Raw genomic sequence first — 26,654 nt, 5'->3', positions numbered from 1 at the left:
TTAACAGTGGGCCTCTCTAGTTTCCAGAGCCATTGATAATTGTGTATATCATCTTTCATTGAGTCATATAACCTGGTAAAGGACTGCAACAATAAATGTAATGCAGTCGTACAGTGAGACAACATGCAGGAATAATATGGATTTGTTGGACTCTTGAATCGGATTTAACAAATCTTCATCTCCCCCTTTTTACATTAACCAAAATTGTGTTATTCGCTGATGAAACAGAGATAAATAAGTGCAACATAGACGACAGATCCCTTTTCTTTCAGATTGTGTTTACAAGCTCTTACAGAGATTCAGGAAAGAACCCCCAGCCTTGAGATTGTGCCATTTCAGTGTCAATTGTGGTGGACAGAGCAGCCGTTGACGCAGTCGGATTGTACATTTCTCTCGCACTTGCGCTCTGCGCGGATGGCCGGGATATTGCTGAAAGGAGTGTCACCTCTGAAAAGAAACCATTAGCTCTGCTGCTTTCATTTTATATTGGGAGCAGAGGGAGGATCAAAGGACTTTAGTGAAGACGGCAGTAACCGCACTTCCAGCAGCAAATCCACTTCAAACAGGTGAGGAAAGAAACCATTTGTTCCTCTAGCTTCACACACAGCCAATTTTGATGTCGGTGTGAACCGACCAGACTAGAAACGAAATGTTGATAAGAGTGAACGTTTAAAAAGGGAAGAGTGTGCACCTGTGCTGGTACATTTATGGAGGTCAGGGAGTTACTTGGGTAGGTCTGGAGCTCGGCTGCTTTCACATAAAAAAACAAATTGGAATGTGTGAAAACCTCCTTAATGAAGTCAACTTTTGTCAAACTAATTGGTTGCAATGTATTTAAAGTCCAGGGTTTGAAATTGAGGGGAGCTGGGAGCTATTTAGCTTCTACTTGTGTCCTAGGAGAGCCTGGTTAGCTGGACAACAACAGCTATAAGGATCTACTTTTTGCTCCCCAGGCCATCTGATGCCGAACACACACACCTATGTGGATTTGTGACAATCTATAAAGTAGCATTAGGACAAATCTATACGACATTTAAAACATAAGTGGTAATAAATAATGGAAAAAGTGATATGTCAGCATCTTATGCGGAAGTTAGATTTGCAGAATGGTATGTACTGGCTCCTGGTCACTGATTAACGATGGATACCCACAGGAGCTGCTTTTAGCTCCTGCTCATCAAATCTTAATTTTGATTCCCTGAAAGTCTATAAAAGATGATAAACTGGGAGTGGGGGTAATGCAAAAGTGTGCCCTTTGCTTAAGTTAACCAACCTCCGCAAGATTTGAGTCCCGTGTCTGATTTTCCCAAACAACCAGGAGGGACACAGGATCCTAAAGCAATTATCTATATGCACTGCCCTGACACATGGAGGCTTTAACATATTTCAACCTTTGAAAATGAAATGCTATTTGAAGTTGTCTATCCTTTTATTCTTTCACCTTATTTATAACAATTTTTTTGTTTCTAACCAGTAACATGTGAAAGTATATACGTATCTTGATCAGTGTTTCCAAAGTCCACAATACAGGTACAGATGTCCAAGCAGATTACTTGCATACAAATTGTCAAATTCACATGTCAGACAAGGGAATAGTTTCTTACCTGTAACTCCATTTCTCCAGCATTGGTATCTTTCATGGATTCACATGCTTAGAATATTCCCCGTCGTCAGACTGGGACCCCTCGGTACACATATATAGCCTTTTCCTATAGGAAAACATCCGACACTTTTGTGTCCTATCTACGTCCTTTTAGGACCCCGCCTACGCATGCTCCGCCGGCCGTCCCAGTATAAGAGGCTCGCCCCCGCGGGTTCCCCATCAGATTTTGGCTCCTCCAAAGTAGGAAGGGTTAAACTTATCCATCACATACATTGCAGTCCCGGGGAGGCTTGGCGGGCGCATGTGAATCCATGAAAGATACCAATGCTGGGGAAATGGAGTTACAGGTAAGAAACTATTAACTTCTCCAGCATTGGATCTTTCATGGATTCACATGCTTAGAATAGATTGTATAGCAGTAACACTTGAGACGGTGGTGAGAATGCAATGTAACATACCCTCACCCTACTACTCAACACATATGCGCAGCAGTAATAAGTTTACTCATATAACCTTTCCCACTGAAAGTATACTGTCATCAAAGGTAGAAAACACACTCTCCACAACGTAGAGCTTACCTTACTGAAACAGATGGCGCAGGACAGCTCTTCCCATCTGCGCCTCATCCGTATGCTGCCTGGCAAGGCAGTAGTGGCGGGTAAACGTGTGGGGCACTGACCATGCCGCAGCTTGGCATATGTCCGTCAGCGGAATTCCGTCCCATAACGCTGTTGAGGATGACATCGACCTTGTAGAATGGGCTCTAGGATGTCTTTGCAGTGGCCTTCCGGCCTTAGAGTGACAAAAAGCAATCGTCGACGAGACCCATCTGGCCAATCCCTGTTTCGAGATTGCTTTACCTCTCGTCGACGGACCATATGTGACAAACAGTTGCCGAGTAGCCCTGATGTCTTGTGTGCGATGTAGGTAGAATTTCAGAGCCCTCTTAACGTCCAGGGTATGAAGAGTTTTTTCTGCTGCCGACGATGGAGTGGCGAAGAAAGTAGGCAGAACCACGGATGAGTGTTTGTGATATACCGTCGGAACCTTAGGGACGAACATAGGGTTAGTCGCCAGGACTACCTTGTCCTTAAAGGATCTTAGGTAGGGCAGGTCCACGACCAGCGCTTGTAGTTCCGAGATACGTCTGGCTGATGTGATAGCTATCGGGAATGCCAACTTCCACGAAATGAATTTCATGTCGGACGTGGCCATAGGCTCGAAAGGCGGTTTCATCAAACCTGCCAACACTGTGTTGAGGCTCCGCGCCGGGGGAAATCGTTTCACCGGGGGAAAAGCTCGAAATAAACCCCGCATGAAGTGTTTCACTAGTCTGTCACTGAATAGCGGAGGCGACTGCCTCTTCCTTGTGAACCTCGAGATGGCTGCCAGGTGTACCTTTATCGATGAGGGGGACAATCCCTTTTTTGCTAGGAGGAGCAGGTAAGGTAGAACTTGTTCCGGCGTCACCAACAATGGTTGTAGGTCCCGCTGTCTTCTACACCATTTACAGAATCTCCGCCACTTATAGGAGTAGGATTTGTTAGTGGAAGGGGCTCTATCCGCCTGCAGAATTTCTTGGCACTCCTCTGAAATGTCTAAAGCCCCGAATTCCGAGAAGTCAGGACGTAAGGTTGAGACTGTCCGGGTCGTGATGCCACACCGTGCCTCTGTCCCGGGAAAGAAGGTACGGGACTTTCGGAAACGGTATGGGATGTTCCAGCGATAGATGGAGGTCTGAGAACCACGGTTGCCTCGGCCAGTATGGTGTCACTAGAATCACCCGGCAATTGTATCTGCGTATCCACTGTATTGTTTTCCGTATGAGGGGAAACTGAGGAAAAGCATAGAGGAACATGTCCCTCCATGGGAAGGAGAAAGCCTCCCCCACCGAATCCTCTTGGGGCCACCTGCTTGCAAATTTCTCGCATTTCTTGTTTTCTTTGGTCGCGAAGGCGTCCAGAGGGGGTGGCCCCATTTCTCGAACACTTTCTTCAAGTGACCCGTGTCCATTTCCCACTCGTGTATCTGGGCCATGATTCTGCTGAGGGAGTCGGCTTGGCAGTTCCTCACTCCTGGAAGGTGATGAGCTACGAGGGAGATTTCGTGCTTCGATGCCCAATGCCATGTTTTCTGGGCTTCTATGGAGAGAGTCCTTGATCGTGTCCCACCTTGTTTCCTCAGATAAAACATGGGTGTTGTATTGTCGGTCAGTATTCGCACTCGCGACCTCTTGATGTGTGGTAGGAATGCCTTCAAGGCCCATCGTACCGCTCTGAGTTCCAGTACGTTTATGTGTAGGAGTGACTCCGTTGGAGACCAGCGACCTTGCGTTTGGAGAGCACCCATGTGCGCTCCCCATCCGGTTAGGGACGCATCCGAGTCTGGTGTTGGTTGAGAGGATTAACACTTGGGTGTAGACTCTGGAACTTTAAACTTTTTTTCTAGGCGTCCTTTCACTGCTGGTTCTGAGAATGGGTGTCTCATTGTCTGCAACCCCTCTTTCCATACATGGTCAAGTATCGGTATCGAGAACGCCGACCTCCTTCTCTTGCCCATGTGGTCGAACAAAAAACAGTCCTTTTTCTGTTCTTCCTGGGACAGACCAAATTCTTTGCATGCCTTCTCCATCATCGAATGGAATGACGCAATGTCGTCCGGAGGGGACGGGTGAGCTGGGATTCTGGGGTTTTCTAACTCCGCCTCTGACTCCCAGGTAGGATCCCTGGAGGGGGATAAAGAGACCTCTGACATGGCTCCCCTGTCCGACTCTGAATCTGGCAGCTCACCTTCCTCCTGCGCCAGTGTTGAGATTGGCGTGCATGGGTGCGGCGGATGACGGGACGGGCCCGGCTCGTCGACGGGTGACTGTGGCAGGCTGACCTGGGGAAGTCGCTGGTCCAACGACCGTAGCAAGGACTGAAGCGAGGACAGAATATCCAACGACAAAACCGCTTTAGGATTGAGGAGAGGGGCAGATACCGGTGTAACGGATGCCATAGTCGACGACTTGGCAGCAGCTCGTAGCCCTAGGTCTGCTGGGCCAGCCACTCTCTCGCTCTCGTCCTCCGAGGACAGTAACATAGCTTGCTCTTGTAGCAAAGCCTCTGGGGGGGGTAGGGTCGAGGACTTCAGGCCTCCAGGCCTCCTGTAGGACCCCCGTCGACGAGGCTCTCGTCGACGCCATTGTCGACGGGACGGAGGATGCCCCTTGCGCTAGTGGCGGGAAGGCGGCCGGTGACTGGATCGCCGTCGACGACGCAGGCTTCGCAGGTGGTTTTGGCGGTCCCGCCTTCTCCACACTGTGCCCGCTTTTACTCGACTCTCGACTCGTGGTCGATCTGTGATGATCGCCAGAGGAGGATTTCCTTTCCTTCTCATGCTTCTTTGATGAGGATGACTTCTTTGACGAGGAGTCTGTAGTGGAGTGAGTTCCAGACAACTCTTTTTCCGACGATCTAGATTTCTTCGCCGGTGGTTCTGACGAGGCCGCGCGGCGTGATGTTTTCGCCGACTGTGTGGAGCCTACCTCCGAGGGGGGTATGCCCCCGCACCCTCATTCAGCCATGCCACCAGGCATCGGTTCCGGTCTTTGAGGGTTTTTTGAGAAAACCCCTTGCATATGTTGCAGGCATCCGCCGAATGGTGAGGGTGGAGGCAATATATACAATCCATATGTCCGTCCCCCTCGTAAACCTTTTTCAAGCCGCACGTCGCGCATTGACGGAACAGCGCTTTTCCTGATACAGAGGACATATCGTACTCGAAATCCAATAAGGCAACCTAGTACAAAATAGTAAGACAACACGAGGAGATCCCACTACTTTGGAGAAGGTTGAAATCTGAAGGGGAACCGCGGGGGCGGGCCTCTTATACTGGGATGGCCTGCGGAGCATGCGTAGGCGGGTCCTAAAAGGACGAAAGATCCAATGCTGGAGAATTACATTTCCACATCTTGTTGGTATATGCAGAGTTCCGAGGCACAGCTATTTTTTATTGAGGTGTGGGGGGCGGGAGGAGGTGGGTCATTAGCTATACATGCCCCCACCACCACTGCATGCCGGAGGCTCCTTTCCCTTCCCAGCCGCTGGGCATAGAGGCACTCTGCAAATACACAGCATACACTGCATGGCTTCCTCACCATTGCCTGGCTTTGAAGTCTGAAGTCTGAAGAGAGTTAGGCGCAGCAGCATGCGTGTAACTCTGCCTACGCCTCTCCAGGCTTATACTTTCAGGGTGCAAAATTTCCACTGGTGAGTGATATTTGACTCTTGGTGAGTAAGATATGGCGTGCGTTGTGTATGTCTAGAATTTAGGTGGGTTGTGACTTTATGCAGCTGGCTAGTTGAAGTTTTGCTACCTGTTTATATGTACAAATGTTGGAACAAAGTTATTGATCACCATTTTTGAAAAGGGGCTTTAGAAAACATTAGTATCACAATCTTTGCCTATGTTTCACACATCCTCCAATAGATTTCGGCAACACTGCTTTGTACCTAATGGGCATCATTTGCTAAACACAATCCAAAGATGCCATTTGTAATGTGCAACAAATGTAAATACATTGAAAAACCTTCTTACAATTATGGATCAAATCAGTAGATCAAAGAATCATCAACATGGAAAAGTATGGCAGATTAACAATGCCCAAACTAACAGTATCCAATGATCAAATAGCAATCCTATACTTTCAATCGTTAAAAAAAAAAATCACAAAGTACTGCCTAGATCCTGGCCAATCATCCAAAATCAAGAAATGCTGTGGCCTAAACTAACATCGAACACCAGTGTCAGAATGATTCAAAAAAGTGATATCACAAGGTGTGTCTGAACATACTCCGTTACCAGATGTGAAGAACCTTCAGAATCTAGAACCAGGGATGGATTGGCCGCTCAGCCCGTCGCCGGGCCGAAATCCTGTGCATGTCCCTGGGCCTGTTTCTACCCACGTCTGGGCCAGTTTTGAAAAACCAACCCCCCCACCCCCCAAAAAAAGCACCCACATCAGCTGGCTGCAGGGCTGGGCTGGGCTGGGCTGGGCTGGGCTGGGCCGGGCCCACGGCACAGCAGTGCCAGAGCACACATTCAGTTGCTTTCAACTTTGCAGGAAGCAACACATGTGTTGCCCTTTGCAAAGTTGAAAGCAACTTGTTGTGCCTGGGGGCCACCGGAATAACAAGCGGGCCGTGGCTGATGTGTCACGATGGTGCACGGGTTCAGAAACGGTGTCAACATTTCATCTGTAAGCACGAAGCACCATTGACCAGCTGAGTGCTAATCAGTTGTTATACTTTGCTTTGGAACGTCCGTGTGTTCCCCTTTTTCCTCGCCAGATGCCGTGTGCACAAAAGCAATGAAAACAGACAAAATGGCCCCCGTTGCTATGAAGGCACAAACAACAAGCTTGGCCGAGAAAAATCACTGCTGCGGGCCTGCGTCACGATTTGCTGCCTCGCCCCGCCCTCCCCTTGTAAGGGGGAATTCTCATTCTATGGCTAATTTCCCTTACCTAGCGAGTCCCTCAGCAGCTTTGCTGGATTTTTGGAGTTTATTTTTTGCACTTGGTAATAGTGTGAGCTTTTCCCCCGCTCTTACCAGTGTTTTGCCATGCGTATTTCATCTGTTTTTGTGATTGTAGACTCTGGAATACACCACTTCAGTAGCCCCACACTTGTGTGTTACACAGCACCTTCAGTGCAGTGACACAGGGTTGTAGTTTAGACTTCCCACCAACTCCATTTCTGGGGCTGACTACTGTCCCCCAGAAAAGGAGGAAGTTGCCATTAACTTTACATAGTAATTTAACAGATCCAGTAGACTGCATCTTAGATGGGAGTATTAGAAAGGGTTAATTCTTAGCCCTTTTTATCTGTACCTCTTGAAGCATTGTTTCGCTCCCTTAACATTAAGACTTGGCTGGCGGCAGTGGTAGCTACCCTAATTTTCCTACCGCGATTATATTACATAATGTGGTATTGGTTTAGACTATTTTAGTAGCCTTGAACTTACTTCGGCTCCGGTTGGGTTTTATCGCCATTTCTTTTTGTTAACATCCTTCTTGGGTCTTTCTTTACGCAGCAAACCAGGTTTGCCTCCTTTGTTCGCTGACCTTTGGTGGGCTTCTGACCAGAAGCCCTCCTCTGGCATCTGGATGTCTAGGTGGGCTGAATGTAAGGGAGGGGTGTAGTCACCCCCTGCACGGGGTCTCCTTGGAGACTGAAGTCGCACTTTGTATTGATTGGCTGAGGTGGTTGTCCGGGCTGGACAACCCCCCTGGCCAGGCTGTGTGAATGGGGGATTTTGGTATAAAAGGCAGGACTCTTGAGCTAGAAGGCAGAGTCGCCTCTGGAACTACAAGGAACCAAAGAGAAGCGGAGAAGAAGATGGCTGCTGCAACACCAAGTCCCGGTGAAGCCCTGCTGCAGTCCTGAGCCACCTACTCCTTCAACGACTAGGAGAAGATCCAGTCCGGAGTCTTCTTCCCTTGAGCCTGGTGGGATCAACTAGCTCGTCTTTTCTTCAGTCAGAGAATCCTCTCCTGGGTCGAAATCACTGCTGTGCTGTAGTGGTCCGGATAGCCATCAGAAGAGCCCTCTCCTGATTTACAGGAGCGCACCTTTTATTCATCCTGGTCTTTTTCGCTGCTACTGGCCTCATTCCTGGGTAGTGCAGATCACTCCAGATGTCGTCCTTGTCCCCACAACTGAAGCTGCAGGAACCGTGAGTCTGCAGAAACTACCAGGAACAACTGCCGTGGCACCAGATTTTCTCCAACGGAATAAGGTACTGTGCGCACACTTGGTCTTTCTCTCCGTCTGACCAGCTGGAATCTCGAAGATGTCTTCTTTCTTCCCTCCTTCTTATAACTTTTCCTTCCATTTGACAATCTTTACAAACTCTTGGCATTCCGAATCGCAAACTGTTCACCGTGTGATCCTTGGCAACTGAGCATCTGCTCAATTGACACTGGCGCAGACCTATTGACTTTAATCTGTATCTTTGGATGGGTCCTTGAGTCTCCTTGCCTTGAAAAAGTATTGCCTTTGATTTTTATTTACTTCTCCCTTGTTTTAAATTCTTAAGTACAAAGTGTGTTTTAACTTTGTGAGCATTTCTATCCACGGGTACGCGTTAGTATCGCAACACTGGTCTGTCAAATCCTAATGTACTTACCTTGAATTTACTGGCACAAGTGAAATTGGTTGTGTGTGGTGTATTTTACGTGCGATTTCCCCATCTATAGAAGTGAAGTGTTTTATAACAGATGGTTTAAAAATAAATGTACTTATATTTTTTACCTGAAACCTTGAGTCAGTGTTTGCTTGAGACACAGTAATTGTGGTCCTTTGTGTAATCTCTGCCACTGCTCATACTCTTGAGAAAAGCCTGGCTGCTCCGCTACTGCTACTACTTTAACATAGTAGTATAGGCTTGTACCAAAGGTGAACTTGTATTACCACTTGTAGTCTTAGTGGTCCCTAAGGGCACTGCACAGGATTGTGCCTAACACCCCTCCCCTCCTGCTTTATATGGAAGGGGAGAGGGCCGAGAGGCGAAGCCGGGCAGGCAAGGCCGTAAGATAAGGCCTCTGGTGCTCTTTACAGCTCTTCGCTGCTCATCGCCTGATGTCTACCCAGAACATATGCTCTGATCCCAAGGTAAGCGACCTGCTGCTACCGACTCTCCCCAGCCACCAAGCCAAGCCCTCGGGTCAACACTGCTAAGTGCTCGTACCAGCCATGCCCCCCTCAACTCCCTTCCTCTAACGACAACCACCCGCAACACACGCCTACTTACAAGAACCCTTGGGCTACCCAACACCGCCAACGCCCACACTTCGCACCGGCTATTTACAAACGGTGTTGGATATGGATGCCTGGTCCTGCAACTGCAGCAGCCGGTCACCTTATGCACCCTGAAATAACAACCAAGCCCACTAAGACTGTTACCTGCCACCGGCCCTGCAGAACCAGCTCGCCCAGCCACAACCACGAACCAGCCAACTGACACTCACCCCACCATGTGCAATACTAAGAACACCTCTGCCACTCTACATTGTGTTGCTAGGAATACCACTGTTTCTATTACCCCTGAAAATTGACCACGACTGCTTCAAGTGCAAATGTTGCGCTACTACATTTATCTGCCTCCACCATATATTGTGTGGATATGAATACCACTGTTTCTATCCCTATGACCTCTGAAAATGTGACCCCCCCACTGTCATGTTGTACTGAATGCCAATCCAATTGAACCCCACCTTAAATGCGCCTTGGTCAATGCCTATTCTATCAACGCACACGCTCTAGACATTCATTACCTCATAATCTCCCATTACCTAGACCTCCTTATGGTGTCCGAAACATGGCTACACGAAGCCTCAGGCCCTGCACTGTGCAGGGCTCTCCCCACAGGCTACTCAGTCACTTGGCAAGACCGCCCCTCTAAAAGGGGTGGTGTGGCTCTCCTAGCCAAAGACTCACTCTCAATCAGGAAGGTTGACAAAATCATGAACAGCAGTGACTACCTTAAACTAAAACTCAACCTCTCCCACCAATGCACCATTACTATTCACCTTGTATACCGCCCCCCAGGCCCCATAGGCGACTTCCAGACCTCCCTCATCCACCTCCTCTCAGACAACTTAAAGAAACCCTCCAAAGCCATCTTACTTGGCGACCTTAACCTAGGTCTTAATGACACCAATGACCCAGCAGCCAAAGCACTCAAATCAGCCCTCCAGACCTTAGGATTCTGCAACAACATCACCAACCACACTCATATCCATGGCAGGACCCTTGACTGGATTGCCCATCACAACTGTCCTCCCCTCATCACAGGCAATGTCCCCACCCCTTGGTCTGACTACCATATCAAGTTTGGTATCCCCACCACCAAAACCTCCACTGTGCCATGTACCCCCTTATCACCTACCCTAGCACGAATCTCCCGCCAATTTACAAAGGAAAGACTTCTTCCATTTCTGCTAGGACCAACCTTCAGACCACCCTTCTCCACTGACCAGGAGGCCCTTGCCCTAGCCTACGACACTGCGATCAAATCACCAGTAGACTACTGCCCCACTCAAACCCAGCAAAGCCAAACCCACTAGTCACGCTAACGCCTGGTATACCCCAGATCTCATGGATCTCCGTACCAAGAAACGGGTCGCACTAACACACTAGCAAGCCTTCCACTCTGACGCTGAAACGTAACTTTAAAACACTCAAGAGAGTACAAAAAAGCAATCACTCACAACAAAGCTAACTCCTTCGAATCCAGAATCGCTGAGTCCAAATCCAACACGATAGAAATCTTTTCCATATTCAGAGAACTTGAGAACCCCCCACCCCTGCCCCGGCTGAACTTCACTAAAGACGAGGCTTGGTGTGGTAATATCCAAACAGCCATGCACAACAAGCTTATGCTACTCCAAACTAAAATCCATACTTCCCAACAATCGCTCGCCAACACCCCCACCCCCATCCTCCCCTGACACCACCACACCTTTCTCCTTCAAAGCCACCCATGAACAGGACATGATCAGCCTCATGAAAACCATAAAACCATCCAATTGCAAAGGTGACTTATGCCCTGCCGCAATCAAGGATTGTGCTGACTCTCCCCCCTCCCCATCCTGACAGCCTTCATCAATGCCTCCATTGCCACAGGTAAACTCCCTACCTGCCTCAAGGAAGCACAGGTCCGCCCTCTCCACCCTCGACCCCACATCCCCTCCCCTCCCCAACAACTACAGGCCCATCACCACTGTCCCTTTCTTACTCAAAATACTGGACAAAGCAGCCTACCTCCAGAAGCAATAATTCTTTGAAGAGAACAATCTCCTAGGACAACGAGAATCCGGCTTCTGCCCCAAGCACGGAACAGAAAACACCCTATTAGACCTAAAAAAGCAGATGGACGCCGCCTGAGAATCAGGGAAGCCAGCTCTGCTCCTCCTACTGGACCGCTCGGCGGCCTTCGACCTGGTTGACCACAACGTCCTATGCCATCACCTCACCACCACAGCTAAATTCTCCACAGCATGGATCACCTCCTTCCTACAAGGAAGAACCATGCAATTGTTCTCAGACCTAGCCGCCGCCTCACCTACCATCCTGCTATGTGGAGTGCCTGAAGGCTCCTGCCTCTCCCCTCTCTACAACATCTTTACCCGCCCCCTCTTCCTCGGCCTTGACGCTCTGGGCATCTCCTACACCAATTACACGGACGATGCCCAGATCCTCATCACTCTCACTGGTAACTATGATACAGACGCCACGACCCTCAACAATATTTACAATACCATCCAAGCCTGGATGGCAGCTAACGGACTGTGCCTCAATTCTGACAAGACAGAACTCCTAGTAGGATCCTCTGACACTCCAAAATCTTGACACACAGTTTAGCCACTTCACCATTGACTATCAAGATCCCAGTATCTGACGCAGTGAAAACTCTGAGGGTCTACCTGGACTCCAACCTATCTATGACCAGACAAGTGAATGCCATAGCCACCGCAGCAGCATACGATGCCAAACTCTTAAACACAGTAAGGCCGTTCCTCTCCAAATAAATCTGCACCAACATAGCCAGAGCCATCACAGGCTCAAGGCTGGACTATTGCAATGTACTCTTCCTAGGGACATCCACAAAAAACCTGGAAAAACTCCAAGTCATCCAGAACAGTGCCCTTCGCACAGCCCAAGGCATCTCCAAAAGAGAGCACATATCCACCGCCAGAAAGCAAGCGCACTGGCTCCCGATAAAAGCGCTCACTCTCACCCACAAGTGCATATACCACTCAGAACCTGCCTACTTATCACAAAGGAGTCACTTATCTACCGCAACCAGGCCAACAAGAACACTGTATTCAAATATGCTAACAGTGCCCTTGGTAAAAAGAGCTAGAGCAGGAGACGCCAGCTTCCTGTACCTAGCGCCCCTTCATTGGAATGCCATTCCACCAACTCTCCGAGCAGAAGAATCACTCCTAGCATTCAGATAGGCCATGAAGATCACTATTCACATAATGAACCCCACATTATTCTTATGTAATTCATGCTAACCTCATAATGTACCCTTAACTATGATATCCATGGACAATGTACTAAATGCTATGATATCCATGCATAAATGCACTAAATGCTATTATAGCCATATATACACATGTACCTCATCTATATCCATGTATAAATGTACTAAATTCCATATGCTATGACTATCCTACTTGTAACCCCTGTAGCTAAGCTCCCCTCAAGTACCAGTGCAACAATGCCTATGGGCTGTTTTGTGCAATATACAAATGTAAAAAATAAAATAATCTTCAGTGTCTGAGATGAAAAAGGTTCCGTCTCCCGTCATGCAGTATGGAGGCAAGGAGACGGGACATAAGTATTATAGCTGAAAGCGGAGAGATACTCTTATCAGTTGAGCCCAGTGCATAACTCTTATAAAACATTTACCATTCCCACAATTCACCCAACAGCCAAATTCAACAGACCATCTATTTCCTGAAGGAAGAATTTAAATTGGGCAACAAATTCTACTTCGTCGCTTGGCTTGACTACAGGAATGACACTAGCAGGCATCCTAAAATACCATTTAATTCTATGTCAAGAAAAGTGACAAGCATTATGCTTTACTTTCTTTAATACTGCAACCCACAGCTTTTTAAAAAAATGTTGAATATTTAAACTCAATATTTTCGTTTTATACTTTAGATCCATACGAAAAAGGAAATCCGATCATTTAAAGAGTTCAAGGAAAAACCAAGCTGAAACTACTAGTCCCATGAACCTCTGGTATTTGGTATTCCTGAGGACCCTGTACTTCACCCATCAGATGCCAGGTCCTAGTAACAGGACGTCTATAGCCCAGGTCCTTTCCTTTCTTTTTGCTGCACTCCCTCAGATGAACAAGTTACTTATCAACTGTAACTTTCTTTCGACTGGATGTTCCTACCACGTATTCCTCATCTGAGGATATTCGTATCCTGCCAGTTTCGCTGCTTCGGAAAAAAAAAACATTCTCGGCAGAGGGCGCTGTGCACGAGGTCGTGGCATCGATGTCCCTCGACGGGGTCCGTACAGTGTCGACGTCACCATCAGTATAAATAGCTTGTGCCGCGTCCATTGGCTTCAGTTCTGTTTTTTTCAAGGAACTATTCGAGGAACACTCAGCGTGCCTCATGACTGATACGCTTTGTGAGAGGTAAGTAAACTGTACTGCGGGGTAGGATGAGAGGGGCAATGAAGAATACGTGGGAGGAACATCCAGTCAAAAGAATATTACAGTTGGTAAGTAACTTGTTCTTCTAATGGACTGTGTCCTCCCACGTATTCCTCATCTTATGATAGGCTCCCATAGCAGTGGTAATTTTGGAAATGGGAGTACTAGCTATTCTTCTCATGGACGGAATGAAGTACTGCCTAGGCAAATAAACCTTCAGTGGAAGAAGAGGAATCTAAGCAATAATGCTTGATAAAGGTATGCATTGATGCCCATGTTGCAGCTGAACAAATATCTGCTACAGGGACTCCCCTCTTCAGAGCCGCAGAAGTAGCCATGCCCCTAGAAGAACGGGCTCGGAGCCCATCCGGTGGGTCCTTTCCCGCCAATCTGTATCCAGAATGATCCAGCGGGATATAGTGTTTTGTCACTGCTAATCCCAATTTATGACCTGTATAACCTACAAAAAGTTGGTCATCTTGACGCAATTTTGACATTCTTGAAATGTAAGAACCCTTTTAGGGTCCAGTCTATGCAGTCTCTCCTCTTTGCCCGAATGAGGAGGACGATAGAATATTGGTAATATGATTTTTTGTTACAAGTGGAAGTCAGAAACTACTTTTGGTAAGAAAGAGGGTTTAACCTTGTAAAAAGTAGTATATGGAGGTTTATATGAGAGAACCTCTAGTTCAGTAACCCTGCAGGCTGATGTTAAGGCCACAAGAAGGACAGTCTTTAATGTTAGAAGCCTCAAGGGACAGGAGTGCAGAGGCTCAAAAGGTATACAAGTTAGAAACTTAAGTACTAGAGTTAAATCTCAAGTTGGGACACGAAAGGGACTGGAGGGTATACATTAAGCCCTTTCAGGAATTGAATTCTTAATGGAATTTTGAAGTAAGAAACCTCTTCCGAGGAGCGCTTGAAAATGCACAGCGCAGCTAGATATCTTTTAATTGTTCCAATCTGGAGGCCCAGATTGGCTAGATGCAATAGGAAAGAGCACCATAGGGGTGCCACAGTGAAAAGGGTCCGTATCCTGATCTTCCAACCAGTTACTGAACTTGTTGAAATGACACTGGTACAACGATTGTGTTGCTGGCCTTCTGGCCGAAAGCAAAATCTCCATTACGTCACCCGGAAGATCCCAATCCTTGTATCTCAACCTCTCAGAAACCATACGTGAAGGTTGAGTGTTTAGACCTCTTGATGGAGAACCCGACCTTCCTCTTGCGAGAGAAGATCCTCTTTGTGGAAGACGTATTAGAGGGCAGATGGACATGTCCAGAAGGTCGCGGTAACAAGTCCTCCTGGCCCAATCCGGGGCAATTGGGATCATGGTTTTCTCAACCTGCTGATTACATGAGGAATCACAGGGACTGGGGGAAACGTGTACAGAAGTAGGAACTTCCAATCCACCACAAACGCGTCTCCAAGAGCTCCTCTTGGGGGAAATTCCCGTGAACAAACTGTTCGCACTTCCGAACAGATGCACTTGAGGGGTTCCCCAAAGGGGGAAGATCTCCAGAAGGACTTCCTGAGCTAGCCCCCCCTTGTGGGAGACTGCTCTGCCTGCTCAGAGCGTCTGCCGCCGTGTTCTGATCTCCGGCTAGATGAACTGCCGATAGAGAGATTCCCTCTCGTATTGCCCAGAACCGGAGTTGCATTGCCTCTCTGCACAGCGATAGTGATCCAACGCCTCCTCTCTTTTTGAAGTAGTACATGGCCACCGTGTTGTCCGTTATCAGGACATTCTTTCCCTGTACAGAGGGCAGGAAGGCCTTCAGTGCTAGTCTGATTGCCCTCAGCTCCAATAGGTTGATGTGTGGTTAGGTCTTAGATGGAGACCAACGACCGCTGATTGTCAGATCGTTGGTGTGGGCTCCCCACCCCGTCAGTGAGGCGTCCGTTACTACCGTTATCTCCGGCCATGGTTGCCAAAAAGATTCTCCCTCGAGGATGTTGTCGTTGAGAGCCCACCATAGTAGATCCTGAGCAACTGCGCTCAGGACTTGCAGAAGATCCGACATACTCCCCGAGAATTCGGACCACTGAGTTCTGAGGGCCCACTGGAGAGATCTCATCCTCAGTCAAGCCTGTGCCACCAGAAAAATGCAGTATGCCATGAGGCCGAGCAACCTCAAAAAATGGAAGGCCGGCAGATGCTGGCATTCTGGAACTTTGTTACCATCTGCATAATGTGGAGAGCTCTCACCTCCGAAGGCGAGGCTTTGCCGTAGGAAGTATCCAAAACTGCTCCGATAAATTGGAGCTCTTGGGATGGTATCATGTGAGACTTCTTGAAATTGAGGGAGAAGCCCAGTTTGTGAAGGAAGTGAAAGGTGATCGACAGATGTTCCTGAGCCTATTCGGGAGAACGTGCTCTGATTAACCAATCGTCCAGGTAGGGGTAGACGTGAATCCCCCCCTCTCCTGAGACTCGCTGCCGCAAACGCCATCAGTTTGGTGAAAACCCTTGGGGCAGAGGTCAGCCCAAATGGCAGAACTCAAAACTGAAAGTGAGAACCGCCAACCGCAAACCTCAGGTACTTTCTGTGCTTGGGATGGATTGGCACATGAAAGTAAGCATCCTGAAAGTCCAATGATACCAACCAGTCTTGGAGTTGGACAGCCTGAAAGATCTGAGAAAGGGTTACCATCTTGAACTTGTCCTTCCTGAGGAACATGGGTCTCAATCCTCCGTCCTTCTTTGGAATGAGAAAGTAAGAGTACCACCAACCCTTGTTCCTCTCTGCTACAGGTACCTGTTCTATTGGACCTTTTCTAGCAGGGTTAACATTTTCTGCAACAGGAGCGGATCTGGAAATTTGACAAGAGTTGGTTCCCGGTGGATGGTCCTGAGGACTTTTTAGGAAGGGAAGGTGGTAACCTTGAGCTACTGTCTCCAGTGTCCAAGCATCTGAAGTAATGCCCTGCCCTTCTTTCAAATGCTGAGAGATTCTGCTGGGGTTGTGTGTGATAAGGCCTCAGAGTGATTTGGAGGCGGCTGCAGGAGCGGCTGAGGGCAAAGATACGGTACCTGAGGCTTGTTTTGCACTTTTTCCTCGTCCACCACGAGCGACATTTCTCTTGCCTCTTTGAATGGCCTGTCCTTTTCCACTACCAAAAGAAGAGTAATACCGAAAAGAATGACCTCTCCAGGAAGATGAGGCCGAATAAGGTTTCTGAGGCTGTCGCATTGAGGCGCCAAGAGATTTAGCCGCCGCTTTTGAGGTCTGTAGTTTTTCGGAGCTTTCATCAGCTTTACTACCAAGCAGCCTCAAGCCATCAAAAGACATGTTGAGTAGTCAGGCCTGTATATCTGGTGCAAACCCGGACTTCCTCAAACACGCAAATCTGCGTAGCATTGTGTTTGGAGCCATGGATCTGCTGATACTATCAGCAGTATCCAATCCAGACTAGAGCCATCCCCCAATTGCCTCCTTTCAGTCTTTGACTATATTCAGGAAGCCTTCCCTTTCCTAGTTTTCCGGAATATGTTCAGCCTCTGCCGAAATGCAATCCCACAGGGTATGGGTAAACCTAGCCAGGGTACAGGTGACATTATTTGACTTGAGAGCCATGCTACCCAAAGAAAAAAACCTTACGGGCCCAAGCATCCACCTTCTTATCCTCTCTATCCGGAAGGATAGATGGATATGCCGTTTGTGTTGAGGAAGTTGTAGCCTGAATAACAAGACTTTCTGGAGTGGGATGCCTACTTAAATAATCAGGATCAGAACTAGAAGTTCTATACTGTTTTGGAAAATTATTGTTGACTGCAGCAACTGTATCAGGAACTTCCCAGTTTTTTTCTACCGTTCTTTGAAGTGCCCTATGGAAGGGGAGAACTGGATCCTTCTGGGGGCCCTGATCAAGTAGATCAGTCATATCATCCTGATCAAAAGTGGGTGAGGCTCTACCCTAGCCCATGTATTCAACCACTCTATTCATTAGACTCCTGTACCCTGAATCTGTATGTTCTGCAGGGTCAGGTTTTGCAAACTCCAGCTCAGGTGACTTATCAATGCCACTAGCAGAGTGAAGGGTATCACAGGTCTCATTTTAGATTCTGATCGACTAATTCTTCTGGGACCTCTCTAGTACCATATTGTACTCCAAAAGGAGAAACTAATTCTTCAGAGCCACTTTCTTGAAATGTAGAAGACAGACTTAAAGAAGTCCGACTTAGGTAAAGGAGTAAATCTCCTTTCCTGTATACGAGTTTGGGTCGAAGGAATCAAAGGAACCTTCAATGGTATCAAAGGAGCGTTCGAAAACACCAATGACATCTTCGACAAAGGCGTCGAAAACGCTTTTGGCTTAGATTTCAAAGCCGTCGGTGTCAACAAAGTCATCGAGGGCTTCAACGCCTTATGTTTTTTAGACGGTGTGGGGGGAAACACTTGATTCTCGAGGAATCTTCGACGATTTGACGTTGACTCGAGTCTTTCGAGGTTCACCTTTACTACTGGATTTTTCCACAGTAGTTCCCGACTTCCCGGTGTTGTCCGACGGAGCGAACAGGGTCTTGCTCTTTTGAGGATTCTTTGAGGGGGTCGAGGCCGCATTCTCAAGGACCATCATCTTCCTTCTAAATTCATCCCATTGTCTTGTGGAATCCGACTTACTCGGGCATCGTACCAATTCGGTAGATGTATCCGAAGAGGGAGATCTTGGTCTCCTCTTAACCTTTTTTGAAGAGCAAGATTAAGAGTGTCTCGATCACTGCGTGATCGAGACCTCTTAGAATGTTTACGACGATCTGATTCCTTCAAATTGCTCGATTTCCTATGTCTTTATGACGAGGCCTTGGAAGCTTCCTGCCCCACCGCCAGTTTACCTTTCCTCTCATGAAGAGCCTTCTCAGTCATCGACTGACAGGAGCCACAGTCGCCAGTTTGATGGTCTGTACCTAGGCACCAAAGACAAACGCTGTGAGGATCTGTAATCGACATCTTAGATCTGCAGTCGATACATTTTTTGCACCCCGTCTTGGGAGTAGAAGGGGTGGAAGACGACATTTTCTGAAGAAAATTTCAAAGCCTGCCGTTCAAAAGCGAAGCAATCAGAAAAACAGAACTGAAGCCAATGTGCGCGGCACGAGCTATTTATACTGATGGCGACGTTGACACGGTACAGAGCCCGTCGAGGGACAGACGCCACGACCTCGTGCACAGCGCCCTCTGCCAAGACACTTTTTTCCGAAGCAGTGAAGCAGGCAGGATACGATCATCATAAGATGAGGAATACGTCGGAGGACACAATCAATTTCGAAAATTCATTTTACATAAGAGTTCAGTGCATATGTTTTACAGCACGTTGTGAGAAAATATGATCTTATTCAAGATTAAATGCATCCAGTATAAAGTTTAGAACGCAAGAGTAATAGCTGTTTAGAACGGTATTCACTAGCTATTAGCATACTGCACTGTGTACCCGTGCGCGCACACTGCCTTCCTCAGTTCGAGTGAGCGAGATCTTACCTGGTATTATCCCCTCAGGAGTTGGGGCCGGAGCTGCGAGCGAACGCGCGCTCATCAGGCTGCCGGCCCCGCCCCCAGTGAGGAGTGGGTGGAGGAACCCACAGGAGGGGAAACAGAATTGTGCTAACTACACACTCTCCTCAGAAAGGAGGAGAAGCGTGCTTTTGAAGATTGAAAGCAAGCTAAGCGATTTGGTTTTCTATGAAGCAAGTGAAGGGAAAGAGGGCTACTCTGCAGGGGGCCATCACCAAGGAAATGGCTCAGTTTGTACAGACCTACTCAGTCTTAGAAAAAGCTCAGAGCTCCATCCGGAAGATATTTTCAGGAAGTGTTTTCGCCGGGACCAGACATCGAGGTCGATCGTAGAGTCATTTCAACACGTATCATAGACCCCACAATAGTGGGAAGGATGACAGCAAAATACGTTCTTCCAAGCCAGAGCACTATTACTCTAAGGTTGCAGAGGGAGAGGCCCTTATAAACAAAGCACAGGAGGCAGTGAGGATGCAAAGCACGCAATTACAGAGGGTTGGGGGAGAATGCTTGTCTGTGCGAATGGCAAGCATTATTCAACAATGCTTGGGTGCTTCAAGCAATAACAGGCCTATACTTTGAGTTCAGAGGCAAGCCATTCCAGAGAACAGAGGCCCAACCACATGCATATGCCACAAGAGGAGTTAGCACTCTTACAAAAAGAGCTGCGCAAGCTAGTAGACAAAAAGGCCAGAGTGCGATTCTCAAGGAGGCCCAGGCATCTTCAGCAATATGTTTCTGGTACACAGGGGAGAGAAGATAAGGCCAGTGATAAACTTGAAAAGTTTGAACGAATGTTTAACTTACAATCATTTCAAGATGGAGCATATTCAACTCCTCCAAGATCTCCTTTGCACAGGAGATTGGCTAACGCAATTGGACCTCAGACGCCTATCTCACTATACCGATGGCGATGGCACACCAGAGATTTCTCCGCTTTCGCTTGAACAGCGGGAGTTGGTGTTTTACAGGTCTCCCTTCGGTCTAGTGTCCGCCACCATAGGCGTTAACCAAGATGAGGCTGGTGGCGGCAGCAATATGAGAGAGGAATCAGGATTATCATCCATCTAGACAATATCCTCGTCCTAGCTCAAAGCAAAGTAGCTCTTCAAGTCGCAATTATAACCGGTACAGGGGGTGGAATTTGTGTGATAATTATAGATATCAAGAAAGCAGTCCTTGAGCTTGGGACTCACAAAGTGAAAGTCATCAAAAAGGAGCTCAGAGCAGTCATTGCAAATTGAAATATTTCACCTAGCAATCTAGCCAGGATACTGGGGCTACTAGCAGCTACAATTCAAGCGATCTTTCCCAGACCTCTCCATTACAGAGCCTTCGCAAAGTCTCAAGATCAGGCACTTACAGGGAGGAGTAGGCTACCATCAGCTAGTGAGCCTAGATCAAGAAGCTGTGATGGAGCTCCATTGGTGGCTCCAGAACATGGAGGCTTGGAACGGTCGAGCGATTTTCGGCGATATTCCAGAAATGATTATGGATTCCGGCACGAGCAGAGCTGGCTGGGGGGCCAGATGAAAAGCAATAGAGAGAGGGGAAATGGTCAGCAGAAGAACTGCCATTGCACATAAATTGTCTAGAGCTTCTAGCAGGAACCTTCGCAGTGCAAGCTTTTACCAAAGACAAAGCCAACTGTTGCGTCCTACTCAAGATGGACAACATTTCGGCGATTCACTATATAAACAAACTAGGAGGGACCAGGTCCAAAATGTTAGAGCTAGCAAAAGATTTCTGGCACCACCGCCTACAACATCAGATTACGATATCAGCAGAATACTTACCAGGGGAACAGAACAGCGTAGCAGACTGGAACCCACGATATCTCGTGGACTCCAGCGACTGGAAGCTTCACCCTCAAGTCTTTGCATGGCTGGAGAGGATTTCGGGGTCCCTAGATACCGATCTATTCGCGTCCAGGTTGAACGCTTAGACACCCAACTACTTCAGCGGGAGGATTGATCCAGGAGAAGTAACAAAAGACGCGTTTTTACACCAGTGGAACGTACCGGTGCATTATGCCATTCCGCCCTTAGTCATGCTGACGAGAGTTCTAGCGAAAGTTCGCAGACAAAGAGCAAAGCTGGTGCTAATAATCCCATTTTGGAGATCCCAAGCATGGTTTTTAGTAGCGATGGAACTTCAGATTTCCCAAGATTAGTTCATCAGCAGGACCTTCTGTGCAACCCAAATGGTCTTCACACCCTTTAATAGAAGCAGGCAGTCTCTGTCTAATAGCTTGCAGGGTTTCAGGAAGAGCTGGATATTGCCAGGCATTTCACAGCTTGCTGCCAAATTAAAGACTACTAGTCGCCTTCTACCATTCAGAGCTATGGCACTGTGTGGGACCGCTGGTCCGACTGGTGCACCGAACGCATTATTCAGCCCCTCTAGTTCACATTCTCAATTTCTTAGCCGACAGGTTTCACAATGGCTGGGCGTACAGGATGCTCGGAGTACACAGATAAGCCGTATCAGCGGGGCATGATAGGATAGAAGGAATGACCATTGGGGAGCACCCTGCAGTCTTTCGCTTACTCAAGGGAGTAAAATGGAGGAAACCACCAGAACCCAATTATGCAGTTCTCTGGAACGTCAGGAAAGTGTTCCGACTGTTTCTCAGAAGGCCGGAGAAGAGCAAACTCTCCAGGTCAAAACTGTCGGGTAAACTGGCAATGCTGCTCTGCTTGGCTGCGTGTAGGAGTTTATCAGATGTTAAGGCATTGGAAATAGACAAATCTATTTTACACAGAAGGAGTAGCATTCAGCATAGCAAGAACGACGAAATATGATTCTAAGATCATTTCCTATTCCTACTTTCCAGGAAACAAGAAGATATGCATAGCGCAATGCATAAAGGATGAGTTAGCGACAGCCAACATCAGGCCAGTAGTAGTGACCCAGCTGCTCACAGCACGCAAGAAACCATACCAAGCCGCGGCCACAGTCACGATAGCTAGATGGGTTACAGAAGTTATTCATTGGGCGGGCATAGATCTGTTCAAATTTGGCACGCATTCGGCCAGGGGACTAATGGCGTCTAGAGCTTTCTCAGCTGGAGTATCGCTGCAAGACATTATGAAGTAAGACGATTGGTCTTCCGAAGCAACATTTAAGACCTTTTATTTTAAACCAGTATCAGAAATAACTAAGAGTGGTGGCGAGATTTAAACAAGCATAATGCTCGCCTCCTGTCTTAACATAAAATGAAGATTGCCCATGCTTACAGTGCAGGGTAGTCTAGATTCCATTAAAGACACAGGTGAGCATATCCGACCCGATATAGCAAAAGTGCTATTTTTGACATGTATGTTAAGGTCTTTAGCGTATTTCAAGCCTCATGATTACCTCTCCATTCCTCATAGGAGACGACCAGAAAAGGGCATGAAATGTGAGCAGGTAGGAGACGAGACTCGTTGCCGGGAGCACAGGCTGTGTCCTAGTGGGTCAGAACGACCAGGCAAGGAGAACAAGAGTTGGAAGTTGCGTCAGTTGGATGAGTTCCACTGAGCAAGAGTGTTACATTCAAGTTCGGGCAGAGTTTGCTGCCAAAAGAAAGAGGAAAGGAACTGGCCTAGAGACGTCTTGAACTAAGACCTGGCATCCGATAGGTGGAGGGACAGGGTTCTCAGGACTACCAAATACCAGAGGTTCACGGGACTAGTGGGTTCAGTTTGGTTTTTCCTTGAACTCCTCAAATGATCGGATTTCCTTTTTCCTATGGATCTAAAGTGTAAAACGAAAATGTTCAGTTTAAATGTTCAAAATTTTAAAAAGCTGTGAGTTGCAATATTAAAGAAAGTAAAGCATAACGCTTGCCTCCGTGTCGATTAGAATCAAGACTACCCTGCGCTGTAAGCATGGGCAATCTTCTTTGCTCAGCATTTCCCACTTGGACACTGTGAATGCTATTAGCTGGCAGCCACAAACTACTCAACACAGAAACCTCACATACAAAGGGATGCTGGAGGTTTTGACTGTATATACCCACGTCACAACTTGCCTAGTGTAAAAATGTAAGAGTTAAGTCAATTTAAACTCGGTCTGACATAGCATTGGTAATGCCACCAGTTTGGGCATTTGTGCAGGCATGGCAAAGACACTTGCAGGCACTGCCATGGTGCTATTAACGGCCCATTGATGGAAGCAGGTGCAAAATGGTGCAAATACAAGGGCATCTAATAGCAGTGCCAGGCAAATGCCTAATACTTCTACACAAGCCAAAACTGTTTGCTTGTCAAAGAGTTTTCCTTTTTTTTTTTTTTTTTAAAGGACTTTGAAACATGGACGAACAAGCAAGAAACCATCCACTGCCATATTATGAAACTATAGATTGGAAGCAATATTCTACAGTTCATAATTGACCACAGCTACATTTTCAGTTACGCGATGGGGATTTATAACATATACTGCTGCCATGTGCATGGTTTCCAAGCACTCTGGCGGATATGAAACTTAGGGAGGTGGGTTAAGTTACCAGGCCAAGAGCTACAATCTAAGAATGTGGCTATGGCATGAATACGTGAAGACCAATACTACCCTGAGCTATGCATGCAGTGCCAATTGTAGGAATTACGCCTGTTTCCAACAGTCAATGGAATTACTATTATTCAATGGAGGAAACTAGATAGAACAAAAAAATGAATGTCACCGTAAGGTGGAAAAACAACGATTCTCTACCGGAGGAAGTTGCATGCAATTGACAAAAAAAAAAAAAGAAGAATGACTGACGTATACAAAATGAAGGATAACAGGGTTTATGAAACACTTCCTTTCCTTGTTGGTGCGAAAAAAGCAAGCAGCATATGGAACAAGTTACTTACCTGTAACTGTTGTTCTCCAGCATGGGTCTGGCATGGATTCCCGTCAGGCCGGGAATCCTCGGTATAGAAAAAAAAAAAAAAAAATCAGTATCAGTTTCGTTTCTGATCGGTCTTTCTCAGTAGTAACCAATCACTGGTCTCTGGGTCATACTGCCCCCAGCCAATGACTGCCCTCTCCCTAAGCCCCGCCCCTGGCAGCCATCCTCAGATTTGGTAGCACGTGAAGTGGCAGTATGACCAAGTGAACAGCCGCAGAGGGGTAGGCGGGAGGGTTCGCATGTGAATCCATGCCAGACCCATGCTGGAGAACAACCTCCCCGGCGACATCAACCACGAGCCAACGCTCTGGCTCGGGTAAGAGGAGGTCCGAGAACCCGGCGAAGCTTCTGGAGAAGCCCCGGTCGATCTCGAAGATTCCGGCAGAGGGGGAGCGAGGCTCGGACCCTCCCCCCAAGGTGAAGGCCCCAGGCGTAAAGAAGGTGACGTTGGCCTTAATTCACCCTGCTAAGACCTCGATTGAGGATGTCGCCGCGGCCCTGGCTCAGCCTGTGGAGGCTACACCAGTGGAGGCGCCCTCAGGTACCAGAGTCTCCCTGCCACCGCGGAGGGAGTCGTCTTTCAGGCATCCTAGGCCTCCTCTCCCGCCTCTGCGGCCTTCTCTGCCTTCCCCCGGTCCATTACCCATAGAGATGACGGATACGGATGGCGATGGAGGCGACGACGGGACGTGTCCCCCGTCACCCCCTGCCCGGGCGTCCTCGCCCGATGAGATTGCATCCTTCCATGCTATGATTTCCCGGGCATCCGAGCTCTTCCAGCTCTGCCCCGATGAAAAGAAGGAAGGGTTCCTTTACCAACGGCGCGAGGCTAAAAGGAAGACGGTCCGCGCCATATCGCTTCTTGATGACATCTGGGATGAGTGGCTCGCCCTCCTCAAGAACCCTGCCACGGCTCCTGCGAAGAGGGACCGGTACAAGAAGTAGTATCGGGTCCCCGACGCTGCCCCCTTGTCCCTTAGGGCGCAACCTACCCCGGATTCGGTTGTTTCGGCGCCGGCCAAGAAGAGGGGGGGGGGGGCGCCCATCGGCCTCGACTTCAACCTCCCTGCTGGACGGCGAGGGTAGGAAGCTGGATGCGAGTTGTGGTTCAAGATCGCCCCTCTGTTGGACTTCCTTCCGGACACCAAGAGGGCTGAGGCCCTGGAAATCTTACAGGAAGGTGAGAATGCCTCGGACCGTGCCATTACGGTAGCTACGGACGTCGCCGACACTGGTTTCCGTCAGTTGGGCAACAGCGTTTGCCTGAGAAGACTAGGATGGCTCAAGGCGACGGATTTCCAACAGGACGTACAGACCAAGGTGTTGGACATGCCCTTCGATGGGATCAACCTTTTTGGCAAGGCGGTTGAGTCCCTTCAGGCGATCAAGAAGGACACGGAGACGGCCCGTGCACTGGGTGTGCTCCAACAGCGACGGCCGTCCTTTCGGAGCTCCGGAGGCAGACAGGGTGCCTCCAAGGGAGCCGGCAGCAGCTCCTCTACGTACCGTCAAGCGGCAAGATCTTTGTCGCAGGAGGCCTACAGGGGACGCGGCAAGTCAGGTGGATCCTGCCGTCGTCGCCAAGGTGGTCAAGGAGGCAAAGCGGCCTCCAAGCAAGATTGAACCGACCGTCGGGTCCCCGCCGAAGCACCCAGGTGGGAGGCCGGCTGACGAAGTTCGTCGGCATGTGGGAGTCCATCTCCACCGACCGTTGGGTGCTGGACGCCCTGGCCCTGGGGCACGCCCTCGAGTTCCAGAAGAAATGCCCCCGCATTCCTCCCGTGGCCAGGAAGGAAAATCACGTCCCTCAACTGCTGTTGGAAGTAAGGGCGATGCTCAGGAAAGGTGCCATCCAGCTCGTTCCAAAGAGGCTTCGGGGCTCCGGAGTTTACTCGAGATACTTCCTCGTAAAGAAGAAGACAGGAGGATGGCGTCCCTGCCTGGCAGCCAAGGAGCCCGACCGTTCGGCACTCCCGGTGCCCGTGGACTCGCGGTGCTTAGCCTTTTGTTGGGCCCCCATCGCCGCTCGGACTTCTTTTTCTTCTTCTCGCCTGGCCAGCTCTTACCTTCCAGCCAGTTGGCGAGACGGAGGTGGCGATCCTTCATGGTCCGCTCCGACATGTTCCCACAAAACGTGCAGTCCTTTTCCTGGTGCGTCTTGTCCTCATGGAGACAGTAGAGGCATAACGAATGCTCGTCCTCCTTGAAAACGTTCTGAAGCTGGCATCCAGGGCAGGTCCTGAACAGCTTCCCGGGCGTCGAGCTTCCTTTCTCCTGGGCCATGACCGGGGTAGGCCTCGGAACTTCTGGAATCCTCCAAAAGTGTAACTCGACGAAATCTTCACCCTTGAGGGGCGTAGAAACTCCGAAAGGGATCCCCGTTGATCGGATGTAGACACGGTGGAGCTCGAGGCTCTATTTAACTGAAAAA

General features: G+C 48.5%; 1 protein-coding gene across 7 annotated transcripts in view; it reads right to left on the bottom strand.

The window, feature by feature from the left end:
- Positions 1-26,654, bottom strand: part of ANKRD11 (ankyrin repeat domain containing 11) — a 1,995,649-nt gene that overhangs the window by 856,740 nt on the left and 1,112,255 nt on the right. The window lies entirely within an intron of this gene.

Source organism: Ambystoma mexicanum, chromosome 1q, assembly GCF_040938575.1.
Source record: "Ambystoma mexicanum isolate Mex_15411 chromosome 1q, UKY_AmexF1_1, whole genome shotgun sequence".
Classification (NCBI taxonomy): Eukaryota; Metazoa; Chordata; class Amphibia; order Caudata; family Ambystomatidae; genus Ambystoma; species Ambystoma mexicanum.
This window is presented reverse-complemented; position numbering and strand designations above follow the sequence as displayed.